We start from the raw sequence: 25,696 nt of genomic DNA, 5'->3' as shown, positions 1-25,696 counted from the left end.
TTGTGCAAAGAATAGCCCCTATATATGTTTTATGTAGCCAACCCCCATTGCCCCCCCACACAATATAAAACAACTACAAAAGCAAAATTAATATCATCAACAGATTAATAACAATAAATACATAGGGGCCCCATATAGACATATAGTAGAAATGAAAATAAAAGGGAATCATGTTAGGCAACATTTCTCTGAGTAAATCTCTTTGTATCCTCTCATTTCAAGCTCTATTTAATGTATAACATACTCTAAGTTTGAAAAAAGACAAAATTTTTAAGGTACAAAAACTCCTAAATTTCAACAGAAACTCAAATAAGCAAGCCATATTTTAAATAAATAGCATAATCACACAAAACAAATTTAAAAACTACACAAGGGAGTTTTGAATACAACATTAAAATTACATGTTGTAATTTTATGCTAAAGGCTAGATGAACTCCAAATAGATATGAAACTCTAATTAGTAGGTTGTTACAGAGGAAAACTCGCTTATAAAATTTCATTTTACATATTTAAAATGGATTTAATAAGTAAATATGTTTTAGCGATCAGATTTAGAGAACATAGATTTACAAATGTGAAAAAGACAAAAATAAAGGAGCTCTGTGATATTGGATTGGGATCGAATTTTCCCATGACTTCTTCAGTGCTATGAGACAGAAATGAATAGTGATATGTGTGGGTGATTATATGTTGCAAAAGTAACATGAGAATAATTGAAAGAAATAACAAGCTTCTATTAGACTTTAATACATGCAAAAGATGTAGCAGAAAAAATAACCCCCTGCCAGGCTTTGAGATACCTAGAGACTTTTCATAGAAGATACTCAGGATCTTTTTAAGTTGCACCAGAGGAGTTTCGTTTCCAGTTTAAATACTAGCAAGTTTTTTAGAGAGAAACTTTTATTTCAGTGGGGTTCAGAAAAAGATGTTCCTTTTTATTGGTGTCTTTTCAACTTCCTTTGTAGTTTAGTCAAAGAAAGCTACTTAATTAGTTTGCATTTAAATTGTCCTCATAAACATGACTATGCACCTCAACATATTTACAGAATGGACATACATACATGAACATATATTAATACAATTATGTATATATTACATGTAAATATATAATTTAATACATTTGTATTAAATTATAAATAGACCTTGTAATTTTAATCCAAGCTCTGCTAGTCAACAGGATCTGGATGCAGACAAATTAGTAGTAATAACTTGCTTAATATACATTGTTTACTTAGCATTGTGTTCTAAAATTGAGAACCAGAACTCTTGGAAAATTTTTTCAATAATAAACTGGGATTATTTTGTTGTTCTTCAAATATGAATAAGCAAATAAATAAACTACTCAAACAACTGACTTAAATGGGACAAAATTGTGATAATCTGATATAGTAGAGAAAATAGAGAAGTGTGATGAAGTGTTATGTAAATTATTGTAACTGACAAAGAATACTTTAACACACACTAATATAAATGAATAAGAATCGACTTATCTTTTTATTCTATTTTTTTCCTTTTTTGGGTCACATGCAGCATTGATCTGGGGTAACTCCTGGTTCTGCACTCAGGAATTACTCCTGGCAGTGCTTGAGGGACTATATGGAATGCTGTGGATTGAAGTCAGATTGGCCACTTGCAAGGCAAATGCCCTACCCACTGTACTATTGCTCCGGCCCCAAGAAATTTCTTTTTATGGTGGAATGCAAATTAATGTAAAGGCATTATAATACTTAAAAGAACAATATTTAATTACATCAGTTATTAATTCAGTCAAAAATTGTGATCAGAAATTATCAGTAAATTCTTCAGTTACAAAATGATTGTTTTAAAATTATCCACATGATGATATTTATACATACAAAATATAAGATAGTGATATACTCACAGTGAAGAAACATGACATGTTCTACTTAAGCCAAATGATCACAGTTAAAGCCAATAGTGGGATCAATCAATAATATAAGTCTTCTGATATTATAATGTACTGAGACAAAGCCAGCATAACTTTTTTTGCATTTCTACCAAAATTATGTGTTTAATGATGAGTAAAGATTAGTAAAGTAATTGAGGAAAGTTTTACATACTGTGTATATTACTCCTTAAAAATAGGGAAATGCCATAAAATACAATAAAAGAAAAGAAAACAAGGAACCCTTGTAAGCCAAGGGAATCCAAACAGACATACCAAATATAGAGAAGCAATGCAAGAGAACAATAAAACCAAGCTAAGTCAAATCTGTGAACTCAGACAACAGAATTGAGGATGTAAGAAGGGATATTAAAAGTTAGAAAAGGACCAGTTATATGGAATCCCGGTAACCAAGAGCTTCCACAAGGAAGGCCCAGGTATACAGGTTCAGTCAGGACTAAATCTACAGGCCGAATGGTGGCAAAAGACCTGGGCTCTCCCTCCCAGATCCCTCCCCACCAAGAAGACTGACTTTCATGCCCACAATTTGCCTCCGGGCGCACCAACAGACCTGGTCCAGAGACTCCCAATTGAATCCCAAAATGGACTTGTGCCATACAGAGATGTCTCTGAAACCCAAGCATTTATAATCTAGAAATTTACATTTACAATAGCGAGTTCTAAGATATTTAAAATGAGCAATGGAAAATAAACTATCTAGTGTCGGGCCCTGGCAGGTAGACTTGAATGGTAGTGGGAAAATTTGAGCAAATCATGATGCCTAAAACTAGAGAGAGAGTATTGGGGAAATTGTCTGTCACAGAGGCAGGGTGAGGACTGGGATGTGTGTGGAGGTGGAGGATACTGGGGATGTCAATGGTGGAAAATGTACACTGGTGAACGGATAGGTGTTTCATCTTTTTATGGCTGAATCTCAAACATGAAAGCTTTATAACTCTATCTCACAGTGATAGAATAAAATAATAAAGTAATGTGGAGTTCATGTCCAATTCAATCAGCTTAATCAATGACTGAAAAAATAACAGTACTCCTACATTATTTAAAAAAATAAAAAAGGAAAGGACCAGTTATTTGATGGAGGATAGTGGTACTTTGACAGTGATCATAATGCATAACATATATTAGGAAGAGTAATTAACTCCTACTCCTAAAAACATATGTAATTACATAAACTAACATTACTCCAATAAAAATAAGTAAAAAAAATGGGAAGTCAGGGGTGTAGTTGAAGTAATAGTGTTACTTATCATACTCTATTGTACATTGCACTCTAGTGTACAATAATATACAAACATATTTGTGTGTTCATTAAGCCATGATCTCCAAAAACAAGATAAGAAATCAACCTCAGTGTCCATTGATAGATCAATGAATAATGATAGATCAATGAATAATCAACACACATACATGCAATTGCTTATTTAGCTGTAAAATAATCGTAATTGTTTTCTTTATATCAACCTGAATCTTCAGGACATTTTGATAAATGAAATAAGTCAAACAGACGAATATTGCAAGTGTTACTTACAAAGTGGAGTCTAAAAGAAAGATAGAAAAAAATTATTAAAAGCAAGTTCAGAGGGCTAGAGAGATAGTACAGTGGGAGAGTCCTGCCTTGCACACGTCTCATCCAGATCTGATTTCCATCACCACACTCAGTCTTCAGAGCAACACCAGAAATAATCTCTGAGTGCACAGCCAAGAGTAAACCCTGAGTACTGCAGGGTTTGCTTGCTCCTAACAAAGAAAAAAAAAAAAGAAGAAAGAAAATCCAGAGCCAGCAAGATGATAGAGTTCAAGGTGCTTTCTTCCATCTCACTAACCTTGGCCTGAAATCTTGGCACCACATATGCTCTCCTGAGCACGGCCAGAGTTCACTCCTGAGCACAGAATCAGAAAGAGCCCCAGAGTACAAACTAGTGTACTCCCTGCCCCAAAGATATTAGATTAAAAAATTCTCTTTCAATTGTTAAAAGATCTTCATAGACACAGCATAAATTTGCAATTGGCAGAGGTAGTGCATTTAACAAGGATGTGAGAAAAATAATATTGAGGTTAAAAATATCAACTTCCACTTATAAAATAAATAAATAATTCCAGAGAGATAATAGAGAGTTCAAAAACCTGCCTTTTAGATATCACCTAAAGTCCAACATTCTATCACTAATAAAACTATGTTATGTGTTTTAAAATTGCTAAGAATTTTGAAAATTTTAAAAATAGCTCTAAAAATAGTAACACACAAATCTCATAAATTTGTATGAAGATTGATGTTAATTAGATTTGTTGTTTTGATCATTTTATAATACATGTATTTTGATTTATTTTATTAGTGTCCCAACCAGTTTTGCATGTCAACTATATTTCAATAAAGGAGTAAATTTTAAATATTTAATAATTAAATTTTTTATGATCAATACAATCTTTGATAAATATATTAGGTCTGAAAATAAAAAGAGATATTTGATTATATGGTCCTTTTAAATTAATTCCTAAAACAATAAGTATTATAAATAAGAAAACTAAGATTCTTCCAAAATATGAGATATATATAAATATGAGAACATAAAAGTCAAATGTGCTATCTGCTAAAAAATAAATTCAAGAAGATAAGTTGCAGGATTCAGTGTTTCCTGTAAGATATTTTCTCAACTAATATTTGATAGGTGAATGAGAATTTTCCATATGAAAAAAGATGCTTATAGGTCCAAGATGATATTATAGTAATAGCCACAAACTCATGTGTGTTTTTTTTCTGAATTTGTCCTTTTATCTCATCAACTAGAAATACTGCTGACAAAGATGTATAGTCTCTAAACACTCTGATATCAACATAATAATTCATGATAAGTGTGTTATGAACAATGTAAGTCATCCTACAATTTTCAGTTTTATGTAATTGCATTTGCAACATATTTTCTAAACTCATTTGCTTCCAGATAGCTACAAGAGGTCATGAGTTGTCAACATGTGATTGTACAACACATTAAAATTGCATGATCTTTAAAAATCCCCTTATTAAAATGAAGTTCCCTTATTATCGTACTCTCAGGCATAGCCATGTCTTCTGGATCTAATTTAATCTTATATTCACACTTTTTCATTTTCATTAATCTGAAATTTAAATCTTTATGTAGATTTCTAAATGTAATTAAGGGAATGCTTATAATTGAATGCTTTTATGAGTATCTAATACCTGGTTTTAAATTAGACAATTACTTATGGATTAAGAATATGAAGCAAATATTCTTTTCAAGTTAAAGTGATTGCAATACTTAATCTAATAAATATCATTTGATATGGGAACATTTTACTATATTTCATATAGATAAATATATACCGTTTATTTCTCTTTCAGATCCAGAAATCTTAGAATAAAATGCAAGAAACTTTCTTTGTGGTATGCCTTTGATCTGGCAAGTGACGATTTTGCAAATTTGGGGGGTCCCAGCCGTGAAATACTCAGGCCTTACATTTAGGAATAACTCCTGGTGGGATCCAGGGAACCATATGGAGTGCTAAGGATCCAACCTGAGTCTACCACTGCAAAGCAATACTTTCCCAGATGTTCAATCCCTTGGACCTATTGCAAATATTTTTAAGATGACTAAATCATTTGATAAATCAGAAGGACTAATAAGACTTCTTAGGGGAACCTAAGCTATTCAATTAAACTCTTTAAAAATTGAGGTTATGTGACTGACAAGGAATCAGAAAAATTAGTTGAAAAAATAGGGCTACTGTTCTTAAAAACAAACCTAAATTCCACAGCCAACAGACCGCAATATAGAGAAGAGGCGCTTTATTTGCAATGAAAACAACTTAAGTTGAATAAAACGACCATTAACTTTGGCTTGAGATCAGATTCAAAGAGCTGGTGTATGGGCAAGAGAGAACACCCGAGTAAGGGACTTCCCTTGCCAGAATGGAAACAAGTTTGTTCCCAGCATTATGTACGGAAGCGCCCAACTTCCCCGTTCCCCGCCACCAGCCTAGAATGATCCCTGAACAGCCATACAGGACTAGCACAGTTATGTGTGACTCTAAAACAAACAAGCAAAAAAGAGGGATGTTTTAAGAGTTTGGTTATAGGCACAGCTGAATGATGTAACAGATTCAGCAGGGTGGAGCAATAGTTATACATATTCTACTCGTTTTACAGGAAGCTCATACTCATCACGAAGGAGAATGATGATCATATAAACTGAAGAATATATTATGAATACATTTCCATGGAATAAAACGAAAGTGAAATACCATTATGGGTGTGATTTTAATGAGCACATAGAGGGTTGAGGTTTAGAATGACTCCACTGTGCAGTCTCAAGCAGGGTCTATGGTTCTAATCAGTGCAAACATGTGCTTAACATTCAGCTCTGGCCAATCAGAGCCGATGTGATTAGGAAGCTTTCCTAAAGTAAGGGTGTCATGCTCTCCAAACTACAAGCCTCAAGCGAGTCTGTTTAAACTTTTTCCAACTCCAGAGAGTCTTAAATTTGGAGAGGACTGTGGTGGAAGGTGGAAGGCAAATAGTTGTTTCGAAAAACTTTCACAGAGGGGCTGGAGCCATAGTACAGCGCATAGGACTGAGTACCTTGCACCAGACAACCAGGGTTCAATCCTTGGCATTCAAATGTTCCCCTGAGTAGCTCCAGGAGAGATTCTTGAATGTAATGCCAGAAGTAATCTCCATCTCTGAGCATCACAGGGTGTGGCCGACAAAACAAACAAACAAAAACAAACAAAAAGTATTGACAGAGCTTACCATATTCTTCCAGCTTAATTCTGGAAATATTACTTGAGTAAGAAAGAAGATGAGTTCTAAGTACTGAAAACAATCCCTGGTTGACACACAGCCAGAAAATCAGAACTTCTTTCTTCCAATAAAAGAAACGGAATTCTGCAAAAATTTTATATTTGAAAACAGACTGATACAAGCCTTTTTGCAAGAGCTTAACCCAATTACATCTTAACATGTAGCAAAATAACTTGATAAAGCCCGCCTAGAAATGTGTCCAATGAAGTAGATAGCAAGTGAGTTTTGTTATATTACATATGAAAACTTGTTTTTCAGATATAGAAAACTAATACAACCTCTAGATAGTTGATAGTTGTTCATCAAAAATACAAATTACAATATAGTAGCTTCTTGCCACCTCTTGCTTTAATCCAGTGAAAGTTAGATGTTAAAGAGGTAATGACTTTGAAAATTATTATGTAAATTAACCTTGTAATCTCTTGAACTTGCTCTGGAATGTCAGTAAGAGTAAATAATATATCATTGGTAAAGACTCAAATGGCACCTGGTCCAGACAAGATCAGACCTGAACACCTGAAGAATCTGCCGCCAGTACTCATCAATACATGGCCCAACTCTTCACACGCTGCCTGTCTGAATGCAAGGTTCCATCTCAGTGGAAAACAAGTAGGACCGTTCTGTTGTACAAGAAGGGAGACATCCATGACATTGGAAACTATCGCCCAATCTGCCTGCTGTCTGTCGTCTACAAGTTGTTAGCTAATGTCATTCTGAATAGAATAGGCAGAACACTAGACGAAGGACAACCATGTGAGCAAGCTGGGTTCCGAAGGGGATTCAGCACGATAGACCATATCCACAGAGTGATCAAACTCATTAAAGTTTCGAGAGAGTTCAAGATGCTGTTCTGTCTAATGTTCATCGACTTAAAGAAGGCCTTCCATTCGGTTGAGACTGAGGCAGTCATCAAAACCCTGGCCAAACAGGGCGTTCAAACTCAGTATATCAAAGTCCTCCAATAGCTGTATTGTGGACTCACCACCAGGATCTCACCATTCTAAAGGAAATGATCATTGATGTAAAGAGAGGGGTGCAACAGGGTGAAAATATTAAATATTAAATTAAATACATAAATTCTTCATGCATTGCTGAATATGAATTTTTAAGAAAATTATAACTGTATAACGTAAAATGAGTCAAACACGTTTCTGTGTATATATTGGGCATAGTTATTGAGAGATACAAACACTTAAAAACAGGTTAGAAAATTGTCATAAAGGTAGAAATAGGAAAATCTTGTATTCACTTATTAGTGACACAATATTTTATTGGCAACATTGAGATCATAGATTAATGTTCAATTAAAGACTTACATTAATACTTTCACAGTAATTAGTTTTATATGAAACTAATTAGGTATATATGTATCTGTTATTTGCATGGCAATTTCTCAAATGTTCCCTGTAGGTCTTCTACAGTGAATTTTTGTTTATTCAAAAATTATTCAATAATTTTTATGAAAAAGCAAATACTGTGTGAACATTTGTGTAAGATTTTTAAAAAAGAATTAGCCCCTTCTATCATGGCAACTATAGCGTATGTCAGGAAAACCCAGCAATGAAATACTTGCAAAACTTCTTATATTTTAGCCATGCTTAAGTACAAATAGTAATTATAAAGTTAACAAACATAAGAAAGGCATTCCTAGCCAACAGGTAGAAAGGAATCTGTAATGTTATTGAGTAAAATGTTTCACATGATAGTGACATTTAAACTGAAAACCTAGAGATCAGAATTTTTGCCAGATAATTGAAACATTAAAAAAATATATTTTGATCAGAAAGCTTCTCATAACTTTTGTAAAACTAAATATATATAATCATTTAAAATAGCTACTAAATAAAGGGTAACTCAGAGAAGGGATCACCAACTATAATGTAGTTAAAGGCCATGCAGGAGAAGGGAGTTGCGGGCTGAATGAGGGCTAGAGACTGAGCACAGTGGCCACTCAACACCTTTATTGCAAACCACAACAGCTATTTAGAGGGAGAGAACAGAAGGGAATGCCCTGCCACAGTGACAGGGTGGGGTGGGGGGAGATGGGATTGGGGAGGATGGGAGGGATGCTGTGTTTACTGGTGGTGGAGTATGGGCACTGGTGAAGGGATGGGTTCCCGAACTTTGTATGAGGGAAGAAGCATAAGCACAAATGTGTATAAATCCGTAATTGTACCCTCATGGTGATTCATTAATTAAAAATAAATAAATTTATTATAAAAAATAGCTACTAAATAATAGTATTAATTAATATAAACTATTTTTATAAATCTAATATTGTAAACCAGTAATGAATCTAACTTTTAAAAAATTTTTTGCTGTTTTGTTTTTGGTACACACCTGGTGATGCTCAGGGGTTACTCCTGGTTCTACATTCAGAAATTACTCTTAGGCATGCTCAAGGGAGCATATGAGAAGCTGTGGCCAACCTGGGGATCAAACCCAGGTTGGCCACATGCAATGCAAACACCCATCTGCCGTACAATCCCTCTAGCGTCCCAACACGTTTTAGTTAGCTATTTATGACTGGTAATCTAGCCAGTGTCTTGCCTAGATTACTGTTACTTGACAACTAGTAGTATTATTTGTATCAAGTAATAGTACTGTAGGGTTTGACTTGAATAAATACACATCTGAATAGTTTCACGATCATGATCACAAAATCCCGTTAATCATCAATTTCTCAAGCGGGCTCAGTAACCTCTCCATTCACCCTTTCCCTGAGATCTTAGAAGTCTCTCTCTGCTCGGCCCTCTCAACAATGTTACACTGGAGGCTCTTTCAGGGCCAGGGGAATGAGATCCAGCTTGTTACTGGCTTTAGCATATGAATACACCAAGGGAAGCTTGTAGGGCTGTCCCATGTGAAATAGTTTAATAAGAATTATTATGTAGTAAAACTGATTTATTAACACGTTATTTTAAAGATAAATATTTTGTCCCTGGAGATCTACACAATGTTGATTTTCCATAGGATTGAGAATTTTAGATTAGTAGCAATGTTTTTTATATTTTAAATAAAACATAATGCCTCAAATCAAGTGATATCATAAGAAATAATCAGATAAGTTACCTTGGGCATCTTATATTCATTTAACAGAATAATGCAGGAAGTAAAAATAAATTAACTTTGTAGTTATGCTTTGTAAGTCTCCAAATGATAATAAAAGCACACTTACGCTTTGTAAGTGTGCTTTTAAGTGTGATAATGAAAGCACATTTAGGATTTGTAAGTCTCTTAATGATAATAAAAGCACACTCATAAAATAGTTGTGTTTGTTTAAATAAATAATTTCCTTCAAAGGTCAAATTAAATATGCAGAATTCCAGCATACTAAGAAATTTCTTTATTCTCTTAAATAAACATTTTTAAGTTACCTGAAAAAATACTTTAATAACTTCAGTTCTTAACTCCAGAAGTACAAAGAGTACAAATTTCTCATTGACAGCAATCTCATGATAGAAGAAATCTAAAACTAAACCTCCTGAAAACTAAACCCTACTAATGCCATATTTCAAATGCTTTGTCAATCTTTTTTATCATTTTTTCAGTGGGGAAATAAAGGTAAGGCATACATAATTATTGTCTCATTTTACAAAGGATAAATATTAGAATTAAATTATCTCAAAAGATTCACTGGAATAGCTGAAAATCAAATGAGACTAAATGGTGTTTAAATAAGTTTTATTTTGTATTTATTTATTTATTTATTTATTTGTTTATTTTGGTTTGGGGCCTACACCCAGCTGTGCTCACAGTTTACTCCTAATTCTGTGTTTGGAGATGACTCCTGGTTGTGCATAGGGAATTAAATGCTATGCCATGGATCAAACCTAAATTGACTACATTCATGGTAAGTACCTTAACCCATGTATCATCTTTCCATGTCTCTATTTTATTTTTGAAATAAACAGAAATATATAGCAATTTATGAGTTAAGATATGTTAATCCTTATTTAAAAGGATTAGCATATAAGTATGCCTTATATAGTGTACTATATATAATAATGAAACAGGAGAATGACTAATGTAACGTGGCATATAATTAGCCAAGAATGAGAAGAAATTGAAAACCTTACTTCTCATGGAAAAATATTCCCTTTTGTAGACAACACACTTTTTTTTAAGCTATAACATTCTGTTTGTTCAAAACTGCACTGGAGTGATATCACAGTGGGCAGGGCATTTGCCTTGCAAGCGGGCAACCCTGGCATACTGTATAGTCAGGAGTAATTCCTGAGTGCAGAGCCAGGAGTAACCCCTGAGGATCGCTGGGTGTGACCCAAAAGAAACAAAAATAAAAACAAAAGTATGCAATTTCTTGTTTTCTGAGTGTATTCTAATTTGGTGCTAGCTGTCTTCAACAGGGCCCCTGCGGGACAACGGGCTGAAATGTCCAAACCTGCTCGGATCAGGACTGAGCCTCTTCTACCCAGATCCCCCATTTCCATTTTCCAGTAGCTAGGCAGTCACACCCAGAAACTGTCAGAAACTGTGCTCCTCCCCCCACCATGTAATCCTATCAACAGCCAACTTTCAGAAACTATAAAACTAAGCTCCCGGAAGTGACATTTTATAGCTTAGTTCTCCCTTTCGAAGAACCTGGCAAGCTACAGAGAGTTTCCTGCCTGCATGGGAGAGCCTGGCAAACTCCCCATGGTGTATTCATATGCCAAAACCAGTAACAATGATGGGTCTCATTCCCCTGACTCTGAAAAAGCCTCTGTTGGGGCACCATTGGGCAGGACGAGTAAAAGAGGCTTCTAAACTCTCAGGGCTATGACGAATAGAGACATTACTGAGACCACTGGAGAAAATCTAGGATCAATGGGATGATAATGATGATGATGATGATGATGATGATAATGATGACGATGATGATGATGATGATGAACGTTCTGTCATTTCTTTAAATAACCATCTGTATGATTCAGTATCAGTAACTGATAAACTTGATTTTTAGTATGTTAGTATTTATTATCCATGTTTTCCATCTTTGATCATTTTCCAATTTTGATGAGTTTTTTTCCTATAAGTCAACATGCAAATTTCTAACTCTTTGTATGTTTTTTGCCAAAAAAGTCCTTAAGTTTCCACGATTAGTTAGAATCATATTCTAAGATTGTGACCAATATGTAAACCTGGCTACATTATAGAATCATTAAAATTCATTTACACTATAAAAAATCATGTTTACTTGGTAGAAAACAGCTTAGTTTCCATGACAACCCCTGGAAGTTACCAAATATGGTTAGGCTCTGGGTCACACTTTGATTAAGAGAAATCACAACGTTCAAAGTCTCCAGCTTTTTTAAAAAAAACTTTATACCTACTGTAACTATTAATTTACCCCTTTCTAAACTTATGGAACCTAGAAATTTGTATAGAAATGGCAAAGCTGTCTATAAAGTAGGTTTGTTCTATTTTTTTTTTTTTTTTGCTTTTTGGGTCACACCCGGTTATGCCCAGGAATCACTCCTGGCTCATGGACTCAGGAATTACTCCTGGCAGTGCTTGAGGGACCATAGGGGATTCTGGGAATCAAACCCAGGTCGACCACATGCAAGGCAAACACCCTACCTGCTGTATTATTGCTCCAGCCCTGAGAAAATAGGTTTTTTCTTTGATGATTTAAGCTTTTACTAAATTCATGACTTATTTAGAAATAATTCTTCATTCTCTAGATTATACCTACTTTCTGATTACTGTATATAGAATCTTGCTGGTAATAAAGGGCTTGTGGAGTAGCCTTTGCTTTGGCAAACTGCTACATCTACCTTTTTTTTCTGAATTAATTTCTCCAAAATATCTTTCGAATTCTCTCCTGGGACAAAGTACTTGGACTCCAAGAATAGGACTAACAGTTTTGTTCTTAATCTGGGTTTTCCAACAATAGAAAGAGGTTTCACGGTATTTTATAATTATTAAAATTGTTATGATAATATTGTGTACTAACCAAAACTTTGAATAGGTCTTTATTAAAACTTTTTAAATAATTTCCAGCATCCCCTCATATTTGGTTATGATTTTTTAAAAATTACTTATACTCAGAATTTGGGAATACATAAGAATTTGTTCAAGTATATATGCTCTTTGTTTCACTATAAATATTATCTAACAAGCAATCTTAAGACTTTAATATCAGTGGATTGCTCTCCGCAGCTGCACGAGTGTGACTCCAGACACCAGCTAAATTATTTTGCATGGGAAGCTCCTCGCAGAATGTCTCCAGACTGAGAACTAAGCCTCGGCCCCATGCCCAACCAGGAGGGGAAAGGTATTTCTCTTTCTCACCTCTTCCTCACGGGGGATGAAGGGTGTGGTGACCGCCATATTATGACGACCACAGATGGGGTTTACAAACTTGCAATGATCCAATATCTGGAAGAAATCTCCCTGGACTTAGTTGCTAAAGTACAGAAATCCAAAACCAAGCGGCCTCATATATCTTCACAACAGGTCTGACTGGGGTACTCCTAACAATAATAGTGAGGTTTGTGTTGAAATATTGAATGTAACCAAAGTAAATAGAAAGTAAAGTGAAATTTATCAGTTACAAGGTGGGGTTGCATGGGGGGTGCGGGATGGGAGGTGTACTTTTTTTTTTTTGGTGGTGGGATATGGGCACTGGTGAAGGGATGGTTGTTTCAGCATTGTATAACTGAGACTTAATCCTAAAATCATTGTAATTTTCAACATGGTGATTCAATAAAATAAAATTCTTAAATTAAAAAAAATTAGTGGATTGAGTATGGGACTAGAAAAAATAGTGTACAAAACTTAAGACTCAGAACCATTACATATGAATTCTCTTTTGAAATTATTGATATATGATTTTAGCAAGAGAATTTGTCTTTTATAAATTTCTATTTTTTAACATGTGAATGAAGTAATAGAACTCATCTCATAATATCACTGAAATTTTTAGCACATAAAAATTCTTATCAAAGTCATGCTTTATTCTTAAGTTTACTTCTAGTCAATATGCAATGTCCTTGGAAACAATGAAAATTTTTTAAAAAGTGAATTGATGCAGTTTTTAACACAATATGAATATTATATAAAATTATAGAACACCTAATATTTCTGAGAAGGAATAAATATTACTATTTTAATAATATAATGGATGTCTAATTTTAAAAAGCATTTTAATTTATTAAACACACAGTTTTCTCTGTGCCACAATGTATTAAACACATCAAAACTGTTAATTAGCATAAAGAAAACGTCTTTAAGGTAAATAAGGAAACTGAGAAGTAACAAATTTAGAAATTGTCCTGTTTATAGTCCTAGCTAAAAAAGCCAGTATATAATCCAAGGTTTGTCTTTGTCAAGGGTTTAATATTTTTACTTATTTTGAAATCTATAGTGTGATAAATATTCTGGTCACTGGTAGTGCTAGATGAACACAGTTCCTCAATAAATTACAGAAATATTTCATTGTTAGCAAGGCCCTATTATTAAGGTGATGTGTATTTGTAATTGGTGTCAACCAAACCATTTTGAATCTAGTGAGAAGTGCTGTAAATTCAGTTTCAATATCACCCTTTCCTATTAAAGGAGCAAAACTTACAGGTTACCAATATCCAATTCTAAATCCTAGTTTCACATATCACTTTATATTAATTTATACAAAATATTTGTTTAAATATAACAAGGAAATTACAAGATTTTTCTTGAAGGGTCAGAGAGTTTGTACAGTGATCAGGCATCTCCCTGCATATGGTCATCCATTCCAACACATAAAGCTGTATATGTACCCCATATACAGTATATGCCTGAAGTGAACCTGGAACATGATGGTAGAAGACCTGAACCTTACCCCCACATTATTGTCAGATAATGTCCATATTTGTATAGTCAATTTTTAATTTAATGTACTATCTCAATAGTTTTAAAATATATCAAAATTAGATTCCTGTTGATATTTTTTCCATCTTTATTGGGGGTTGGATCACATACAGCAGTGATCTGGGAATGCTTTTCACTCTGTGCTAGGGGGTCATATTGGTAGTGATTGTGGGACTATTTGTGGTTCCATAGATAGAAAAAGGGCAAGTGCCTTAAGTTCTGATCTCTTCCTGTCAAACTCTTTATCTTTTTTTTTTTGTTCTCATCCCCTATTCAAAGTTTCAATGATCATATGAAAAGAACAGCTTTGGGGTTAGAGACAGTATGGCAGGTAATTCCACTGTCTTGTATATGTCCCACCTAGGTTTCTGTATCACTGTACCACTGTCGTCCTGTTGTTCATCAATTTGCTCAAGCAGGAACCAGAAATGTCTTTATTGTAAGACTTGTTGTTACTGTTTTTGGCATAGCGAGTACGCCATGGGTAGCTTGTCAAGCTCTCTGAGAGGGAGGGAGGAACTGAACCCGGGTTATCTGCATGCAAGGCAAACATCCTTCCATTATCATGAAGTTCTCTGAACAACATAGGGACTAATGCCTAAGCATACCTTCTGATGCTCTGGAGATAGTCCTGACTCTTAAATTTCTTAAATCAGAAAGTAGAACAAAGCTCCTCAGGGAGCATTTAACATTAAATATATAATAACTCTGCACTGACATTATAGTATATTGCTAAGATAGAACAGAGCCTAAATAAATGAACACATATGGCATACTTATAAATTTAAAGAATATATTACCTAGCTTCCACTTTTTCTAAATGATCTTTATATTCAATTAAACATGAGGAAAAATAATAGCATGTTTTCTTGAAAGAAACAACTCTGGGAATCCTACATGACTTTATCTCAGGATTTATTATTGCATTACAACTTCTAAGAGAGCATGGTCTTGGTGTAAACATAAACAAATTTTCTGTTTTGATAATAATAAACTATTCAGAAATAGTTCTACTTGCATACACTCAGTTCATTAATCATCAGACATCAAAGTCACTTTGAAGAGAATGAAGAAAGTCAGAGATGTAGTTCAAATGGCAAAGTATATATCTGTTTTTGCAAGACCCTTAGGTTCTTTCCCGGAATTTCATGTTCAAATAGTACTAGTGGGCCTTAATCACTTTCTGAGTGCTACTACTCCAAATACTGTAACTGTGTGTTCACAAATAATAAAACACCAAATTAAAACCAGATAGATCACAATTTTCAACAGATTGTCCTATGACAAACAGGTATTTAAAAAAAATTTTTTAAACCAACAACAACAGCAAAACAAGAAACAAAAACACCTTTAACTACATAAAGTATATGTGAGTGGAAATAAATGTGAATTAAATGTAAAGGTCATAGAATAAGTTATGACAGTATCTTTCGAGACAAAGTTTATTAGATGAGGTTATAAGGTTTATAGACAAGGCTGTGTACACAAGAGCTGTTGGCAATGCTGATGGAAAAGCAGACATTGCCCAAAAACCATATAAAAACTGACAAACTTTGAGCAAAATATAATCTCTAGTCACCAAAAGATTTAGGCACAAAGCTGACTGTAAGAAAATGTTGGAAATACATATATCATATGTAGAATTTTTATCCAAGATGTATAAATCATTTCTACAATTTACCATTATAAAATAGACCAGATTGAAATTTGGCAAATGACTTAAAAGTTCTTCTTTGATGTTCTGGAGAGATAGTACAGTGGTTAAGATGCCGTGCAAGCAAATAATCTCTGTTCCATCACTAGCGTGACACATAGCCATTGCTAGCATCATTTAATTCACATAGACCCCGAGCACAGAGCCAGACATAAACCTTAAGCACTTCTCCATGTGTTCCCCATAAACACAAGCTATTTTGAATATAAAATATACTTAACAGTAAGCCCATGGAAATTTTTTAATGGGTTTCAGTACTATTAGTCACAAGAAAAATTTAAATTGCATGAAAATGAGGTACCACTATACACTATTGTAGGCCAGATTTTAGAGGACAAAACCAGGTTATTCAAATTTTGTCCCTAACTCCCAGCAGACACATGTAGAAACATAAAAGTTGCATTTGGGTAGATATCAAACCAACTCTTTTATAATCTTCAATTTTCTTTTATTCTATAAAAATTTTAATGCTTGTGTGTTTGTCTCTGTCTCTGTCTTTCTCTGTCTCTATCTCTGTCTCTCTCTCCCTCCCTCCTTCTCTCTCTTTCTCTCTCTCTCTCTCTCTCTCTCTCTCACACACACACACACACACACACACACACGCACACACAAACACACACACACACACTCCACCACGGTGTTGTTTAATTCTTTGTTCTTACTCTATCTTGATTTCTTGAGTATGCTATTTGGTATTTTCAAAATTGGAATTATATTTTTTACCTGTAGGGCAGATTTTTCCAATATGGATGATTTCCATGGCAGTATAAACATCAATGATAATAATTTATAATAAAACATCAACTATATTTTTCTCATATAATAAATTTTTATGAATTACGTATACTATCTTCTATAAGGAAAAAAATCTGTAAACTTAGACTATTTTTTTTTCAAAATACTTATTTCAGAGAAGCTCTTTGAGGATTCAATTAAAGTTTTCATTTTTAAAACACATTTCTCCCTAAGGGTGTTACTCTCACCTTACTGGGGAGACTTCATCTTGATAATTTTCAGTAAATAAGCAGACCTTCATGTACATCACCTTATCTTAGATAGGGTATTTAAGATATAATCTGAAGCCACATAGGTTAATTATTAGTCTTATTGAGTCTCTGTCAGATGTAAAGTAGTTATATGCTAATAAATTTCTTCTGAATTTTTTCCTCTTTATTAATCTGTCATATCAATAATTGATTATTTGCCACCATAGAAGAACCCAAAGGATAGAGTATGATATCCTTTGACTTCTGACATTACCAAAGAAGCCTTCTCTCTTTAGGTAAGATGAAGTGATGATGACAATGAGTTTCTATGAGAAAAAAATCCTTTTCTGTTGTACTTCTTATATACCAGGATTCTTTTCTTGTTGGTGGCACTTTGAGGAACAAATGACCTGCCAGAGGTCAAATTGTGGTCAATTGTATGCAAGTCTTTAGCCCCTGTGCTAGTTCTCTAGCCTAGAATTTCTGATTTTTTAGGAGAGTGTGATATTTTAAGTGGCAAGCTGGCCCTCAGCAAATGTTGCAGTGGTTTTCATAATCTTTGTCACTCTTCGCTCTCCACACTCAGCTTCAATTGTTCCTCCTAACATCTCACCCTTTTCTTCCTAGGCTCCCAAGGGCAGGTTTCACATAGCTGTTAGTCTCAGCAAAGTTTAACCGATAATTAAGTTGATAGCTAAAGTATAAGGTGTTAGCTGGCAAATTGTAAAGTATCAGACCTCCTGGGGATTGATACTTTAATAAGAGACTGGAAAAAAAGTACTCATTTTGTCATTTTCATTTGAAAGTTTGTCTTTCATAACATCTTCCTTTTTTCTGAAATTTCACAAAAGCCTATTTCAATTCATTACGTTAGGGTAAAGCAACCACATATATATTGAGACCAGACCTATCTACTCTCCATTCCTACACCTGTATTATTTATCAACAACATTCAAAATAAAACCATAAGTGAGCAGCAGGTACATGAACCACTTACTATTTATAAATTACTGTCTTTATTTTCTTAAGTCAGTTTTTCAAACCTCAAAATGACTATTAACAATTTTTATTGCAATTTAAGTCAATTCATGGCATACCATAGGAATTGTCTCATCATAGTGTAGAGTAGCTTCTACTCCTGTAAATGAGTCTTGGTGATTTACTTATCAAAGAAAAATTTTGGAAAATCATTTTAAGTAATATTTTTCAATCATCTTAATAGTATAGTATTCATCTTCCCCTAAGTATCTGAAAGAAAATAAATACAATTTGGAAAATGATAATAAATTTGATCACTTGTGAGTCTCTTATTGCACTGATTTTACTATAATTTTAAATATATAAATTAATTTTTTGCCACACTTTCTGGGGCTTATGGACTATTCCTGGCTCGGTGAGCAAGGGTCACATCTGATGGTGCTCAGGTGCTTTGATGGGCCAAGGATCCTCATGTATGAATAGCATCCACTTCAGTCAATTGAATTTTCTTTCTGGCTCTGGATCTTTTTCAGTATTTTGTACATTATACTTGGGTAATAAACCTTAAAAATATTTACTATTCCAATGACTATAGTTAGATAATCATTTAGTATACATGATATTTTTGTTTCCAAGATCATCATATTAAAAAAAAAGAACTACGAAGAGTGGGATTTCCAACTCATGCATAAGCAGCCCACTAACCAGTCAGGAATATTTCTATAAGTTTTTTCTTTCTACAAACCAGGCCAGGAGTTCAGTTCTCTGTCCTGTAGTACAAGCAGCAACATTACTTTGATAGTGCTTGGGAACCTCTAGATTTATACTCAGTGTTGGTCAGGGCTTCCAGGGCTACCCCACATGCTTCTCTAAGAAAAAATATTTAATTTAATCTATTTGATTTTATGTTGGTTTTGGGGCCATATCTGGTGGAGCTTATGGCTTATTCCTGGCTTCTATGCTGAGGGATCACACTGTGGTGTGTGTGGAGATCATATGAGGTGCTTGGCAAGCACCATGCCCACTGTGCTACTGGCCCAGCCCTAAAGAAGATAACTTTAAACAAATCATAATCTTGTTCACTCCCTTCTAAAATAACATTTTTTACTTTTAATATTTATTGAGGGGCTGGAGCGATAGCACAGTGGTAGGGTGTTCACCTTTCACGCAGCTGACCCGTGTTCGATTCCTCCACCCCTCTCGGAGAGCCCGGCAAGCTACCAAGAGTATTGTGCCCCCACGGCAGAGCCTGGCAAGCTACCCGTGGTGTATTCAATATGCCAAAGACAGTAATAATAAGTCTCACAATGAGAGACATTTCTAGTGCCCGCTTGAACAAATCGATGAGCAACGGGATGACAGTGACAGTGACAATATTTATTGAGAATCAGTCATTGATGTTTAGATAGATAGGATTGAATCATAGCTGACTTCATATTTAATAAATGATTCAGAGATACTAAATCTTTAGATTGTGAAAAAAGAAGATGAATCTATCATTAATGCAAAAGGATTTAGAAGATGCTGAAAGTTAGAAAACAGTACTGGGTCATTGAGTGACAGTAGGACAGAGGAGAATGAAGGCAGTGTGAATGAAGTTTTACTGAAGGTGGAATTCTTATTACTAGACAATTGATAGTCGAAGAGGATTACAATGGATTTCAGAGTTAGAGTGATGGTAACTATAGAAGTAGTGCCAACTAAAATTATAGATTATTAGAAGTGATTGGAGCAAGATCAATTCAAACTGAAAGATGTTGAACTTGAGCTGTCAGAAAGATGCTTGCAAATATTCTGAAGCAAGTATGAAATTTAAGTAATGACCTTAAAGTGCCTAGAGATTTATGTCCCTGACTTCTAATTATTAGAATTGAGAAATAATTTATTTGTTTTATCCCAAGAGTGTCTTAGTCACTTCTGACTGTTTTAATAGAATACATTAGAATAAAGTGGCTTAAAACTACAAAATGCTTATCTTTCACAGTTCTTCAGACTAAAAAGTCTATTATCAAGATGATGGAAAATTCAGTGGCTGGTGAAATGTTGCTTCCAGGTTTGCAGTGTTGTTTTCCCATTGTTTACTTAAATGACAGAGAACAGAGAAATGATACTAACTCAGGGACTGGAGAGATAGTACAGCAAGTATGGTGTTTATCTTCCCCATAGCTGACCCAGATTTTAATTTTGAACACCCCATATGGTCCACTGAACCCTTCCAGGAGTAATTTCTGAGCGAAGAGCCAGAAGTAACCCCTGAGCATTGTGGAGTGATGTCCAAAACACAAAAACAAAACAAAAACTAAAAACAAATGATGCAAATTCCTATCGTATGTTCACTGTGACACAATACATTTCATCTCCAAGTACCTAACTTAGGAATTAGGGTTTCAACCTTTGAATTTTCATTGAAAATAAACATGCAATTCATAGTAAAGTAAAAAAAGATAATATTTCCCAGGGAGTTTATGAATAGATAAAAACTTTGAGAGATTATAAGTATAAGAAACTGGAAAAAGGAATAATAAAAATATACATTAAGAAGAGAAAATAAAAGTATTCTTGTAACTGGTATGTTTCACAGAAAATTTCACAGAAAAATGAGACTATAGTAATCTTGAGAATAGTGTTGAAGTTGGTGGGTCCCGATGGTTGGTTTAGGTGAGGCAGAGAGGAGAGAGACCGTCGCTGAATCCGCCTATGCCAGCTCTGGGAAGGCTAGGACTAATAAATTTTGGAAAGTAAGTCCTAGGCTTTTCCCAGGGTTTCCAAGTACTTTGTCCTCTTGCTGAAAAGAATTTCAGGAATAGACCACAGTAGGAAAAAATTATTTGTAGGGATTTTGAGCAAGAGGGAGAGAAGAGGGAGAGAGAGTGACACATTCAATGAAGAATGTCTCTACAAAGGTGGAGAGAGCCTCAGGATACATTTCAAGGGGGAGATGCATGCAACACGTGTGCTTAGGCACCACATGTCCTCAACCACGTGGGCACAAGTAGGACTTGGGCTCAGGAAGCATATGTGTGCTCTTCCTTTGTTCAAAGTGATTTTTATCAGTTTTTTCCCAAGGTACCCAATATGGGGCTTTCTAGTTAGGTAAGAGTCCATTGCTAGGGTGGTTGCAAAGTGGGGCTATTTGGGACTGGTCCATGGTCCTCTTTGAAATTCCTTTCCTTGGCTTGTTTTCATATGGAGCTTCTCTCAGAGTGGGGTCGTTCAGTCGTCAAAGCTCTCCTTCAAGTCCTTAATTGTGGTCTCTACTTCTAATGTTTGTGTCTCTATGTGATCCAGCCTCCATGGGGTCTGTAACTGGAGCCACGAAGACCTTATCAGGCCCTTATTCTTGCAGCTGCAGGGCTATTGGATTTATTACTTGTCATTGCAATGGGCACACTCCTACCTATCTGTGCATTTGCAGGAGTCCCTCTAAGGGGACCCTAAGTAAAATGGCTCTGGTATGTTGGGAACAAAATTGGCCATCAAGTTCCATTCTTGGGAACCCCATTCCCTAGACATGGGGTGGCTCCAGCCCTTCGTATGTGAATAAATTCAAGTACTACAAACCACTGACTGTTTTGCAACATATTAGGAAAGGAGGCTAGGAATTAGATGGACAGCACCCAACAGTTCTAGCTGGTTGTGTGCAAAAGAACCTATTGCTCTGGCTCCCCTACTGGCTGTAGTGGCAAATGTGCTTTAGGCTTTTCCTGGGTGCAGGGAAGCCACATGCAGGAGCTCCATTATCATAAATCTCTAATTACCACCAAATGGTCTACCTCTCTACTAGGTCATTCTTTCACTTATATGATCATTTGGGTTTTTTTTTTGCCTCACAAATAGAAAATAGAAGATGTTGTTTAATTTGTTGAAATCCTGCCCCAGAACGGATGACTGGTTGAGGAAACTTTGGTACATCTATACAATGGAATACTATGCAGCTGTTAGAAAAAAGGAGGTCAAGAATTTTGTAGTCAAGTGGATGGGCATGAAAAGTTTCATGCTGAGTGAAATGAGTCAGAAAGAGAGAGACAGACATAGAAAGATTGCACTCATCTATGGTATATAGAATAACAGAGTGGGAGACTAACACCCAAGAACTGCAGAAATAAGTACCAGGAGGTTGACTCCATGGCTTCGAGGCTGGCCTCATGTTCCGGGGAAAGGTCAACTCAGAGAAGCGATCACCAACTACATTGTAGTCGAAGGCCATGTGGGGGAAGGGAGTTGCGGGCTGAATGAGGGCTAGAGACTGAGCACAGCGGCCACTCAACACCTTTATTGCAAACCACAACAGCTAATTAGAGAGAGAAAACAGAAGGGAATGCCTTGCCACAGTGGCAGGGTGGGGTGGGGGGGAGATGGGATTGGGGAGGGTGGGAGGGACACTGGGTTTACGGGTGGTGGAGAATGGGCACTGGTGAAGGGATGGGTTCCCAAACTTTGTATGAGGGAAGTATAAGCACAAAAGTGTATAAATCTGTAACTGTACCCTCACGGTGATTCTCTAATTAAAAATAAATAAATTTAAAAAAAATAAAAATAAAAATAAATAAAAATTAACATCAGAAAAAAAAAATTTGTTGAAATCCTGACCAAATATATGCAAAAGGCATTGAATGACAGCCATGATAGGTTCTCTCTCATTATTTCAGAAATGTCTCAAATGGGGAAGGCAATTCTCCAAAATAGATGGCCTTAGACATACCTACTATCTCTCAAAGTGGGACTTATGCTGCCACAAAGACTGGGTGCTATATGTACATTCCACACTATAAAGTAAATTTTAACTTCCTAGATAACGAAAAAACACAGTTTCAGTCTTTTGAGGACTCCTCACCAAGTTTGTGGGATTAGATTACTTCATAATGTGGAGGAGGAAGGATGTAGCTAAAGAAATTATTTCTTTTCATCTTTATGATCATAGGAATAGCTATGGCATGGCATTATATGCCTCGCTTTTTGCTACTGTAACTTTGGTCTCAACATCCCAGAGAGTGTTCTCTAAAACTGTAAACTATCTGCCCTTACCAGGTCAGTATGGTCTTCTATTCCTCTACGGTCTAATTACTTCAAAGTTGAATTTCTTGATCTAATTTATCTGGTCTTTTCCGTTCAGATGTTGATAACTCCAGGAACAAATGAACTCATTCCTGGGACACATTAAGATTAAGATAGTATGACATTTCACCCCTTGGGCAGACAGGGTCTACAGCCCCCTTTCTCAGCACAAGGAAACTCCAGAAGTCAGGTCCTCACGCATTTTCCCCTTAAATATTTAAGGTGGTGACATTTCTACGTGGGATTATGAGGGAGGCAGATAGATAGGAGAGGGCCGTGGCAATGGAATTTCTGAGAAGTAATAAATCCAATATCCCTAAAGCTGCAAGAATTAAGGCATAGGTCTTAATTATCCGAAGGTCTGGATACCAACCTCATAGGTGTTTTCAGTTATCCAACTCTATTGTCAGAAAAAAACAAAAACAGAGTAAACAACTATAACTATATCAAACCAAAAAAAGTGTTTCATGGCAAAATAACTTCGCTATAATTAAAAGACATGCTATTCAATGGGATAAAATATTTGTGTGCACACATCTGATAAAGTTCTAATATCCAAGATATATAAAACATACACAAGCTCATCAACAAAATCAATAACACCAAAGAAAATATGAAATAGGGATGAAGAGACACTTCTCCCAAAGTACTTGCCATCAATTATCAAGGAACTTCAAATAAAAACAATGATGAGATATGATATCATGCCCATGAAAATGTTATATATCAAAAAAGGCTGGAATCAAACACTGTTGGCAGGATGTCACGATCACGATATCCCGTTAGTCACCGATTTCTCTGGTGGGCTCAGTAACTTCTCATTTTGTCCTTTCCTTGAGATCTTAGAAGTCTATCTCGACTCAGCCCTCCTAACGATGTTGCACTGGGGGCTCTTCAGGGTCAGGGGAATGAGATCCAGCTTGTTACTTGATTTTGAATATGAATACACCATGGGAAGTTTGCAAGGCTGTCCCATGTGGGCAGGACTCTCAGAGGATTTCCAGTTTCTCCCAGAGGGAGAGGTAGGGAAAAATATCCGCTTCTGAGAAATTGCTTTTAAGTCTCTCTAGATGTTGGCCGTTGATGGGATTACACACACCTGGGTTCCTCTGCCGTTACCTTTATGCATGAGGCCTATCCGAACGTGTGGAGAGGGACCTCCAGCATGGCTGCAGCTAAGTTCAGGTGGTCTTCGGCCACCGGGAGCTCTGCATGGGGTGGGGAGGGAAGCTGGAGCCTATCCCCTCTGAGGAGCCCAGGGAGGCAGGATGCAATGAAAAGAAAACGCTGATTCAATATTGCAATGCCCCTGTCCTGGTTTATCAAAACAATTATAGAAACCATATATACTCTAAGATTCTACTTCTCAGCATCTATCCCAAGAACATAAATATTAAATTGAAAAGATATATGCATAATTATGTTCATAATAGCACTAAGTGTGATAATCAGGATATTGAAATAATCCAAATATCTGTGACAAATGAATGGATAAATAAATTGTTGGATATCCACAATATTGATACAACAAATCCTTGACTTCTTAATATAAAATTTAAATTAGCAAGTAGTGGAGGAAGGGGTAGGAGAAAGAGTCATACTAGAATTTAACTACAAAGGTGAAAATTCTTGGCCACTTTAATGGTGAAGATGTCATATTCTTATATAACTATACAATAAAAATTATCACTAGTGTAACCATGTTAACTAGATATAGTAAAAACAAAATATGTTCCAGATTCTGTGCTCAGTGATGAAGATATTTTAACTCAAAGCAATATACTATATTGTAAACAATGCTAATTCAATAATAATAATAATAAGTGCATGTCAGAAATATTAAGGTGAATTACTGAGGAGCATTCAGATACTGGAAAACCTGAAATGTGAATTTCAGACTTATCTGAGAGTTATATAGTCACTGAGCTATTTCATTACACAATGTAGATACAATTACATTAAGAATAATTGGAGTTTAGAGGCATTTGTTACCTAAAAAAGTAATTTTTGAACAAGCTGCTTGAGAAAATTTAATGGGATAGAAGCTTAGTGACAAAGAATTGAGATATGAATAGAGAATTGACAATATAGATAATGACAGGAAATTTGGTTCTAAAATAGAATTTAGTTTGATGGGTTTCTTAGGTAAAATGAAGAACATCTTATATTAAATGTTTCTTTTTTCCCCCGATGATTAAAGGAACTAGAAATGTCTGTGTGCTAACAGTATCGTTTCACATTTGTGGTATAAGTAGTTCTATGGGTCATTGACTCAAAGATAAAAGCTGACACAACTGAATTGCAGTTTATGCTCACTGAAGCATCATCAAGAAATGACCTAAATTAGGTAGTTCTTATTAAAAGTAATT

The sequence above is a fragment of the Sorex araneus genome, chromosome 1, assembly GCF_027595985.1.
Source record: "Sorex araneus isolate mSorAra2 chromosome 1, mSorAra2.pri, whole genome shotgun sequence".
Classification (NCBI taxonomy): Eukaryota; Metazoa; Chordata; class Mammalia; order Eulipotyphla; family Soricidae; genus Sorex; species Sorex araneus.
The sequence above is the reverse complement of the archived record's forward strand: the minus strand, read 5'-3'. Positions refer to the sequence as shown.